The following is an 11720-nucleotide window of genomic DNA, read 5'->3' on the forward strand; positions in this document are numbered from 1 at the left end:
AAGAGCAGTAGTGAGGTCAGGCACGGATGTTGGGCAATTAGGCCTAGCTCGCAGTCGGTGTTCCAATTCATCCCAAAGGTGTTAGGTCAGGGCTCTGTGTAGACCAGTCAAGTTCTTCCACACTGATCTTGACAAACCATTTCTGTATGGACCTCACTTTGTGCACTAGTGCATTGTAATGCTGAAACAGGAAAAGGCCTTCCCCAAACTGTTGCCACAAAGTAGGAAGCACAGAATTATCTATAACGTCATTGTACTCTGTAGCGTTGATATCCCTTCACTGGAACTAAGGGGCCTAGCCCAAACCATGAAAACAGCCCCAGACCATTATTCCTCCTCCACCAAACATTACAGTTGGCACTATGCATTTGGGTAGGTAGCTCTCTCCTGACATCCGCCAAACACAGATTCGTCTGTCGGACTGCCAGGTGGTTAAATGTTATTCATTACTCCAGAGAACACGTTTCCACTGCTCCAGAGTCCAATGGCGATGACCTTTACACCACTCATGATCCAAGATGGCGTAGCAGTAAGTCGTCCTGTCGTGTCGTGTCCCTGTATATTTTGTTTATATTTTGTTTATTTTTCGTTTTTTACATATTTTTCGTTATTTACATATTTTTCATTTTTGACATAGCTATCCCTTTAAAAACATTTTGCTAAACCTAAGCTTCCAAATACGCTGGATCTTCACAACTAGCTATCTAGCTAAACCGCAACCCCGGATGATTACCCCTGGCTAGCTTTTCCACCCACTTAGCTTGAAGCTAGCCCGGCCTGCGCTACCACCGTAGCATACTCCTGAGCTACAATACCCGGGCCCACGACCGGTCTATCGATGTCACCGCATGAAGAGGAATAAACAGACTCACCCCATCGCGACGTCCCCCAAAGGCTAACTCTCTAGCCCTCGCTATCTCCCTGCTTGCTAATTCGGCCTGCTAACTGCTAGCTTGTCCAGCTCCGGTCCGCTAACTGCTACCTTGTCTAGCCCGGGCCTACAAACTGTTAGCTTGTTAGCACAGGCCTGCTAACCGCCTGAATCGCCGCGTCCCAAACGCCCACCGGACCCATATTTACTTTCTATCTCTTTTGACTTTTAATTTGTTTATACCTTCCGGAAACCTGCCTCACCCAATGTGATACGGAATCGCTATTATTTTTTATTTATTTTTAGAACACACTCAAGAACCTCCAGAAGCTAACCAGCTAACTAGCTACAAGCTATTTAGTCATTGTTCGTTTTTTTTTTACCTGGATAACACTCGCCAGTCCAGCTTCCCTTCCCCATCCACCGCTGCCCCCTGGACACTGATCTCTTGGCTACATAGCTGATGCACGCTGGACTGTCCATAAATCACGGTACTCCATTCTGCTTGTTTGTTTTATCTGTTGGCCCCGTTGCCTAGTCTACGCCATTTTACCTGCTGTTGTTGTGCTAGCTGATTAGCTGTTGTCTCACCTACTGTTTTAGCTAGCTTTCCCAATTCAACACCTGTGATTACTGTATGCCTCGCTGTATGTCTCTCTCAAATGTCAATATGCCTTGTATACTGTTGTTCAGGTTAGTTATCATTGTTTTAGTTCACAATGGAGCCCCTAGTTCCACTCTTCATACCCCTGATAACTCCTTTGTCCCACCTCCCACACATGCGGTGACCTCACCCATTACTACCAGCATGTCCAGAGATACAACCTCTCTCATCATCACCCAGTGCCTGGGCTTACCTCCGCTGTACCCGCACCCCACCATACCCCTGTCTGCGCAATATGCCCTGAATATATTCTACCATGCCCAGAAACCTGCTCCTCTTATTCTCTGTCCCCAACGCTCTAGGCGACCAGTTTTGATAGCCTTTAGCCGCACCCTCATACTACTCCTTCTCTGTTCCGCGGGTGATGTGGAGGTAAACCCAGGCCCTGCATGTCCCCAGGCACCCTCATTTGTTGACTTCTGTGTTCGAAAAAGCCTTGGTTTCATGCATGTCAACATCAGAAGCCTCCTCCCTAAGTTTGTCTTACTCACTGCTTTAGCACACTCTGCTAACCCTGATGTCCTTGCTGTGTCTGAATCCTGGCTCAGGAAGGCCACCAAAAATTCAGAGATTTCCATACCCAACTATAACATCTTCCGTCAAGATAGAACTGCCAAAGGGGGAGGAGTTGCAGTTTACTGCAGAGATAGCCTGCAAAGTAATGTCATACTTTCCAGGTCCATACCCAAACAGTTCGAACTACTAATTTTGAAAATTACTCTCTCCAGAAATAAGTCTCTCACGGTTGCCGCCTGCTACCGACCCCCCTCAGCTCCCAGCTGTGCCCTGGACACCATTTGTGAATTGATTGCCCCCCATCTAGCTTCAGAGTTTGTTCTGTTAGGTGACCTAAACTGGGATATGCTTAACACCCCGCCAGTCCTACAATCTAAGCTAGATGCCCTCAATCTCACACAAATCATCAAGGAACCCACCAGGTACAACCCTAACTCTGTAAACAAGGGCACCCTCATAGACGTCATCCTGACCAACTGGCCCTCCAAATACACCTCCGCTGTCTTCAACCAGGATCTCAGCGATCACTGCCTCATTGCCTGTATCCGCTACGGAGCCGCAGTCAAACGACCACCCCTCATCACTGTCAAACGCTCCCTAAAACACTTCTGTGAGCAGGCCTTTCTAATCGACCTGGCCCGGGTATCCTGGAAGGACATTGACCTCATCCCGTCAGTTGAGGATGCCTGGTCATTCTTTAAAAGTAACTTCCTCACCATTTTAGATAAGCATGCTCCGTTCAAAAAATGCAGAACTAAGAACAGATACAGCCCTTGGTTCACCCCAGACCTGACTGCCCTCGACCAGCACAAAAACATCCTGTGGCGGACTGCAATAGCATCGAATAGTCCCCGTGATATGCAACTGTTCAGGGAAGTCCGGAACCAATACACGCAGTCAGTCAGGAAAGCTAAGGCCAGCTTCTTCAGGCAGAAGTTTGCATCCTGTAGCTCCAACTCCAAAAAGTTCTGGGACACTGTGAAGTCCATGGAGAACAAGAGCACCTCCTCCCAGCTGCCCACTGCACTGAGGCTAGGTAACACGGTCACCACTGATAAATCCATGATTATCGAAAACTTCAATAAGCATTTCTCAACGGCTGGCCATGCCTTCCGCCTGGCTACTTCAACCTCGGCCAACAGCTCCGCCCCCCCCGCAGCTCCTCGCCCAAGCCTCTCCAGGTTCTCCTTTACCCAAATCCAGATAGCAGATGTTCTGAAAGAGCTGCAAAACCTGGACCCGTACAAATCAGCTGGGCTTGACAATCTGGACCCTCTATTTCTGAAACTATCTGCCACCATTGTCGCAACCCCTATTACCAGCCTGTTCAACCTCTCTTTCATCTCGTCTGAGATCCCCAAGGATTGGAAAGCTGCCGCAGTCATCCCCCTCTTCAAAGGGGGAGACACCCTGGACCCAAACTGTTACAGACCTATATCCATCCTGCCCTGCCTATCTAAGGTCTTCGAAAGCCAAGTCAACAAACAGGTCACTGACCATCTCGAATCCCACCGTACCTTCTCCGCTGTGCAATCTGGTTTCCGAGCCGGTCATGGGTGCACCTCAGCCACACTCAAGGTACTAAACGACATCATAACCGCCATCGATAAAAGACAGTACTGTGCAGCCGTCTTCATCGACCTTGCCAAGGCTTTCGACTCTGTCAATCACCATATTCTTATCGGTAGACTCAGTAGCATCGGTTTTTCGGATGACTGCCTTGCCTGGTTCACCAATTACTTTGCAGACAGAGTTCAGTGTGTCAAATCGGAGGGCATGCTGTCCGGTCCTCTGGCAGTCTCTATGGGGGTGCCACAGGGTTCAATTCTCGGGCCGACTCTTTTCTCTGTGTATATCAATGATGTTGCTCTTGCTGCGGGCGATTCCCTGATCCACCTCTACGCAGACGACACCATTCTATATACTTTCGGCCCGTCTTTGGACACTGTGCTATCTAACCTCCAAACAAGCTTCAATACCATACAACACTCCTTCCGTGGCCTCCAACTGCTCTTAAACGCTAGTAAAACCAAATGCATGCTTTTCAACCGGGCGCTGCCTGCACCTGCATGCCCGACTAGCATCACCACCCTGGATGGTTCCGACCTAGAATATGTGGACGTCTATAAGTACCTAGGTGTCTGGCTAGACTGCAAACTCTCCTTCCAGACTCATATCAAACATCTCCAATCGAAAATCAAATCAAGAGTCGGCTTTCTATTCCGCAACAAAGCCTCCTTCACTCAAGCCGCCAAGCTTACCCTAGTAAAACTGACTATCCTACCGATCCTCGACTTCGGCGATGTCATCTACAAAATGGCTTCCAACACTCTACTCAGCAAACTGGATGCAGTCTATCACAGTGCCATCCGTTTTGTCACTAAAGCACCTTATACCACCCACCACTGCGACTTGTATGCTCTAGTCGGCTGGCCCTCGCTACATATTCGTCGCCAGACCCACTGGCTCCAGGTCATCTACAAGTCTATGCTAGGTAAAGCTCCGCCTTATCTCAGCTCACTGGTCACGATGGCAACACCCATCCGTAGCACGCGCTCCAGCAGGTGTATCTCACTGATCATCCCTAAAGCCAACACCTCATTCGGCCGCCTTTCGTTCCAGTACTCTGCTGCCTGTGACTGGAACGAATTGCAAAAATCGCTGAAGTTGGAGACTTTTATCTCCCTCACCAACTTCAAACATCAGCTATCTGAGCAGCTAACCGATCGCTGCAGCTGTACATAGTCTATTGGTAAATAGCCCACCCTTTTCACCTACCTCATCCCCATACTGTTTTTATTTATTTACTTTTCTGCTCTTCTGCACACCAATATCTCTACCTGTACATGACCATCTGATCTTTTATCACTCCAGTGTTAATCTGCAAAATTGTAATTATTTGCCTACCTCCTCATGCCTTTTGCACACATTGTATATAGACCCCCCCTTTGTTTTCTACTGTGTTATTGACTTGTTAATTGTTTACTCCATGTGTAACTCTTTGTTGTATGCTCACACTGCTATGCTTTATCTTGGCCAGGTCGCAGTTGCAAATGAGAACTTGTTCTCAACTAGCCTACCTGGTTAAATAAAGGTGAAATAAAAAAACTCCAGCCAACTCTTGGCATTGTGCATTGTGATCTAGGCTTGTGTGCGGCTGCTCGGCCATGGAAACCCATTTCATGATGCGGACGACAAACAGTTATTGTGCTGACGTTGCTTCCAGAGGCCGTTTGGAACTCGGTAGTGAATTTGCAACTAGGGCTGTGACCGTACTACAGTAGCAGTCACGAGTCATGAATTCAGTCAAATTCCATATGACCTTTTAGTCACTGTAATTAGGCATCTCCAAGCTCTGCTGCTGCTGTTGGTCATCAATAGCCTACCAAACTTGCATACCGCCTTGTACTCAGCACTCTATTGTCCCTCTAATCACACTGACATCAATGCAAATGTATTTGAAAATCTAATCAGACACTTAATGTGAGCCCATGAGCTCATGTTGCAAAACTTTTCTGTAGGCTATGCAATTGCAGGAGAAAACAGAGGGATGGCCTCTATTAAAAAGAGGAGGACCCCATCAGCTTTCTATATGCTAGGCCTACTATATTTATTTTCTCAACTTTCCTAATATTATGCACATTGCTTATATTTACAAGAGCAGTATAGCCTACCTAGCTGGCAATGAAAATAAACAACAAGGAAAAGCGTCCTCCATTAGCTATGTATTTGTTTCGATACAGGTGAATGATAATGGTCGATTCGAAATCAAAACAAATGTCACACGTGTTATTTAGTGTATGTAAAGACCAGATTAAATCAATAATAGTCTGATGGGTGACAATATTAGCCTATCACGTGTGAATGATATATTATCACTTTTTGTGACTTTTTCAAATTATAGTGTAACGGTCGTCGGTGGAAGAAGGTGAGGACCAAAGCGCAGCATGGTACTTGTTCATGTTATTTATTAAAACTGAACACTATCAAACAAAGAAACAAAAAAAGCACAACCGAAACAGCTCCATCAGGTGCAAAACACACGAAACAGTCAAATAATCACCCACAACTCAAGGGTGAAAACAGGCTGTCTAAGTATGGTTCTCAATCAGGGACAACGATTGACAGCTGCCTCTGATTGAGAACCATACCAGGCCAAACACAGAAATACCAAATCATAGAAAAAATAACATAGACTGCCCACCCAACTCACGCCCTGACCATACTAAAACAAAGACATCACAAAGGAACTAAGGTCAGAACGTGACACATAGTCTCACACCTCAAGTAGCCTAGCCCATAGGCCTATATGTTTAAATAAGGTTTGTATCACTAAAGTGGCCAAATAACTTCTTAAAATTAAGCACATTAATCCGCATATATAGCTGGCATATACAGTATAAGCAGTGTGTGAGTTTCAAGTTCGGGAAAGATCATTTTCACCATAAAAATGCACCTTTATAATAAAAGCATTACATGCATAATTGCATTTGCGGTCACTTTTGACTGCAAACTGAACATTTGCGCTTATACTACTTATAGCTACTATGATATCTGCATTGCTGTGTGTGCATTGCATATGTGCATTACATTATCAACATTTTAAGCTAAAGTTTTTTTTGATGCTAGTGCTTGTATTAATTTTGGATCTATTGCATCCCACAACTGTCCCAGACTATGTTTGGAATATTTATTTCACGCACAGAATAGAATAGGTACACTTTTGTAATATGGGGGATAGTAGATTGACATAGGCTAGTGCTTTTGGTGTTCGTTAGGCCTATTAATCTTGTTGGCTGATGAAAAGTAATTGTGGACAGTTCTTCCAATATCTTCAATATGCACCTTGGAATTGGACAAGGATGCACGCAAATGCGTCCCCGATGTGTCTTTCTTCACTTGTAGCCTGTGAGAAAGACCTGTTCACATGACTTAGAGCCACATGAGTGAGAGGCGCTTCGGATTGCGCAGCACACTCAGGGAGAAGGGCACAGGGGTGCATTATGGCCAATGCGAGGCATTATCAAGTGCTTGTTAAATTGTGAATGAGAGACTATTGGAGTGTGTATAGCCTATTGGAGCGTAGTCTCATCATGCAGCCTTACAATGTATTAAAAATCAAAACATATAGTTCGACCTTTGTAGAGCAACGAAAGCTACATTAATAACTCTAAATTAAGCATATAGGAGTACAAATTTGTTTGTTAACACAGAATAGCCGCATGCATGTGCGCACTCCCTCAAATCATTTGGGGTAAATATTTATATTTTAAATCAGCTTTGTTCAATTGTATTCTTCATACTATAAAATAATATAAAATAATGCCACGGAATAATAAGCAAATCTTGTCTGCTAAATGAACTAGTGTAACGCACAGCCATTTGGCATAGCCACATCAGGACCTAACATAAGGACAACTCAGAGTTTACAATTATTTTCTTCTGAAGTATATTACATTTTCTTCATATCATGCTTCTTTAGACCTGTCTGGAGTAAAAAAAAAAAGGATTTCTTGTGAAGGTGTAGGCTATAATACATGGATTTATTAGACTTCTTAAAATGGCTTGAAAGCCAGGATATGCTAAATGTGTTTAATTAACGGTCAATTATCATGAGACCGACACACACTATGAGCTTCAGCACTCAGCAGTCCCATTCTGTGAGCTAGTGTGGCCTAGCACTTCTCGGTTGAGCCATTGTGGCTCCTAGATCTTTCCACTTCACAAAAACAGCACTTACAGTTGACCGGGGCAGATCTAGCAGGGCAGAAAATTTGCATCTTATGGTGCCAAGCTGAAAGTCACTGAGCACTTCAGTGAGGCCATTCTACAGCCAATGTTCGTCTGGAGATTGCATGGCTGTGTGCTTGATTCTATACACCTGTCAGCAACGGGTGTGGCTGAAATAGCCAAATCCACTAATTTGAAGAGGTGTCCACATACATTTGTATATCTAGTGTATCATTCTGTAGTTTTTTTCTCACTCATAACATCAGGTGCCAGGGCATAAAAAAAATCTGTTAACGATCTGACAAAATATCTCAAATATGATTTGACAGGCAATGGCCAGAATAGACTATATACAAAATATGTACATTTGAATTTACAGTAGAGACAGATCAGTGCCATGGTCCTGTAAGTAGATCATTGTTTGTTTATAGGAGGTTAATTACCTGTGTCTGTCTGAAAGTGGGCCCATGTGGAGGTCCAGGTAAAGTAAAGAACCCAATCTATATGTGTGGAAAAGAACCGTTGATGGCATCTCTCATCAGCTTCTAATTAAACCGCCTGGGCCGTGTAGATCCAGTTTCTGCTAATAAATGCTTAGCATTCATATTTAATCACACTTCATTATGTCACACAATGTAGTAAGCAGACAGACCCTTACCCGACACCAGACATGATCAACGCACACACACGCAAACACACATTTTTTTTTATCACACACCATCACCTGCCAACAGAAATAGCACCAACACGCGGACACACACACGTGCCCAAGCTCATGTGAGCGCCGAACCACCTTTGCTAATTTGTGACTCTTTTGGCGTTTAGCTTTACTTTTTTGCACTAAATGTATCCGCTATAATTTCTTATGACCGAGAATAACTTTTAAACATCAGATCGGCAATTCTGCCTTCAACTTTGACTCATGTGCCCTGGGATCTTTGTGTAATTACGATCCAAGAGGAAATGCTGGTGAAAAAGAGTCAGGAAAGGGGGAGCCTGGCGAGATAAAGGCGAAGGGAAAATCGGCCACCTCTTCCCTCCATTCTGTTGATAATATTTGCTATCAACGGGACTCTCGTAACTGTAATATTCTCTACCTTTCTGAAACATGGCTTTCAGACAAGATAACCCCCATGGCTATCCAACTCGATGGATTCTCCTTCTACAGGGCAGACAGGACATTGGATTCAGGGAAATCGAGGGGGGGAGGGGTATTGCTCTTCATCAACAACATATGGTGTGTTGACTCTAGTGCAGTGGAAGTCTCAACCCATTGTTCACTCGTCTTGGAATACCTGATGGTCAAATGCTGACCCTTTCACCTCCCGAGAGAGTTTTCAGCTGTTATTGTGACTATTTTGTACACTCAGTATACACTGAGTGTATAAAACATTAGGAACACCTGCTTTTTCTGACAATGGCTCACTGCTCTTCGTACTTGGTGACTTCAACCTCCCAAAGTCTGCCTTCGATTAACTTCTTTCCAACTCTCTTTCCACTCCGTGCCTCTTTTGACCTCAAACTTTCCCAATCCACTTCAACTCACAAGGCAGGCTATACCCTTGACCTCATCTTTACTAGAGGCTGTTCGCCTACTAATCTCACTGCAAACCCCCTCATGGTTTCCGAAAACTATTTTGTTTCCTTTTCTGTTTCCCTTTCTTCCAACCCTAGCCATTCAGCCCCTAAACAGATGGTTATCTGCCATTGCAAACTTCACTCTCTCTCTCCCACTACCTTCTCCTCTTCTATCCTATCATCCGTCCATTCTGCTAAATCCTTCCCCCTCATGTCTCCTGGTTTGGCGGGTCATGTTTCGGAGGACGCATGACTCGCCCTTTGCCTCCAAAGCCCGTTGGGAAGTTGCAGCGTTGAGACAAGATTGAAATTGGGGAGAAAAAGGGGGTAAAAAAGGCTTTAAGACAAGTCACTCAACCGAGACTGTTCTTTTCTGTGTAATGGAGGCTCTCCACACTGCCAAAGCTGACTCTCTCTCTACTCTGTTCTCATCCTCCTAGATCTATCAGCTGCCTTCAACGCAGTGAACCATCAGACCCTCCTCTCCAGTCTCTCAGGGCTAGGCATCTCAGACTCTGCACACTGTTGGATTTCATCCAAGGCCACTCCTACCAGGTGATGTGGAAAGGATCTGTGTCTTCACCACGTACTCTCACTACTGGTGTCTGGCAGGGCTTGGTTTTTGGCCCTCTCCTCTTCTCTTTATACACCAAGTCACTCGGCTCTGTAGTATCTTCACATGATCTCTCCTATCATTGCTATGAGTATTAAACTCAACTAATTTTCTTCTTTCCCCGTCTGACACCCAAGTGGCAGACATCTCAGCTTGTGCCATCAAACCTCTGAAACTTATCCTTCAACCATCCCAAGTTCTCCCATGTCACCTCACTCCTCCGAACACACCTTCAAAGCTCTTGGCTTCCAGTCAAAGCTCGCATCCACTACAAGACAACGGTGCTTGTCTACAGAGCAGCAAGAGGAACTGCCCCTCCCTACCTTGAGGCTATGCTCAAACCCTACATCCCAAACCGAGCACTCTGTTCTGCCATCTCTGGTCTCTTGGCCCTCCCAACCCAACGGGAGGGCAGCTCCCGCTTAGCCCAGTCCGAGCTCTTATCTGTCCTGGCACCCCAATGGTGGAATCAGCTTCAGAGTCCCTGCCCATCTTCCGAAGCACCTGAAACCCTACCTCTTCAAGGAGTATCTTAAATATTCATCACCTCGAATTTTCGTCACCTCGAGCCCCCCCCCCCCCCCCCCCCCCCATTAAAACTTTCCTGAACCAACACCGCCCACCTAGCTATCTTAAGATGAATGCACCAACTGTAAATCACTCTGGATCAGAGCGTCTGCTAACCAACAAATGTTAAATGTGTATGCGTGCCATTCAGAGGGAGAATGGGCAAGACAAAATATTTAACTGCCTTTGAACAAGGTATGGTAGTTTGAGTGTGTCAAGAACTGCAACACTGCTGTTTTTTTTTTACACTCAACAGTTTCTGTGTGTATCAAGAATTGTCCACAACCCAAAGGACATCCAGCCAACTTGACACAACTGTGAGAGGCATTGGAGTCAACACAGGCCAGAGTCGATGTAGAGTACATGTCCTGACGAATTGAGGCTGTTCTGAGGGCAAAAGGGGGAGCAACTCAATTTTAGGAATGTGTTCCTAATGTTTTGTACACTCAGTATATATTCCACCAGGACAAGAAAAACAACAAGCTGCCGCTAAACGAACTGTAAGAGGTTATAAACAAGCAGGAGACCATGTACCCGGAGGCTGCTTTCCTTTTTGGCGGTGATTTAATTCTGCATCATTAAGACACGTAATGCCCAACCTCATTCAACACGTCTCCTTCACCACTAAGGGTGATAAAGTCCTAGACCACTGTAACTCTACCCACAAGCAAGCATACAAGGCCCTCCCTTGTCCCCACTTCGGCAAATCAGAACATGACTCTATACTCCTGCTTCCTGTCTACAAGCAGAGGACTTCTACACAGAAACTACCCCTGACCCGCTCCGATTGAGGAATGGTCCTCTGGATCGGAGGCTATGCTACAAGACTGCTTTGCTAGTGCTGACTGGAATATGTTCCGGGACTCCGCCGATAACATCAACGAGCTAACCTTCTCCATCACCGGCTTCATTAGGAAATGCATCGCCAACGTTGCCCCCACAGTGAAGACCCATCCACATTGACAGGGCTGTAGTGGAGCGGGTCGAGAGCTTCAAGTTCCTATGTGTCCAAATCACTAAGAAACTAAAATTATCCACACATACTCAAACAGTCATGAAGAAGGCGAGACAGACCTCTTCCTCCTCAGGAGGTTGAAAAGATTTGGCATGAGCCCTCAAATCTTCAAAAAATTATACAGCTGCACCATTGAGAGCATCTTGACTGGCTCCATCACTGCTTG

This window comes from Oncorhynchus kisutch, linkage group LG14 (genome assembly GCF_002021735.2).
Source record: "Oncorhynchus kisutch isolate 150728-3 linkage group LG14, Okis_V2, whole genome shotgun sequence".
Taxonomy (NCBI): Eukaryota; Metazoa; Chordata; class Actinopteri; order Salmoniformes; family Salmonidae; genus Oncorhynchus; species Oncorhynchus kisutch.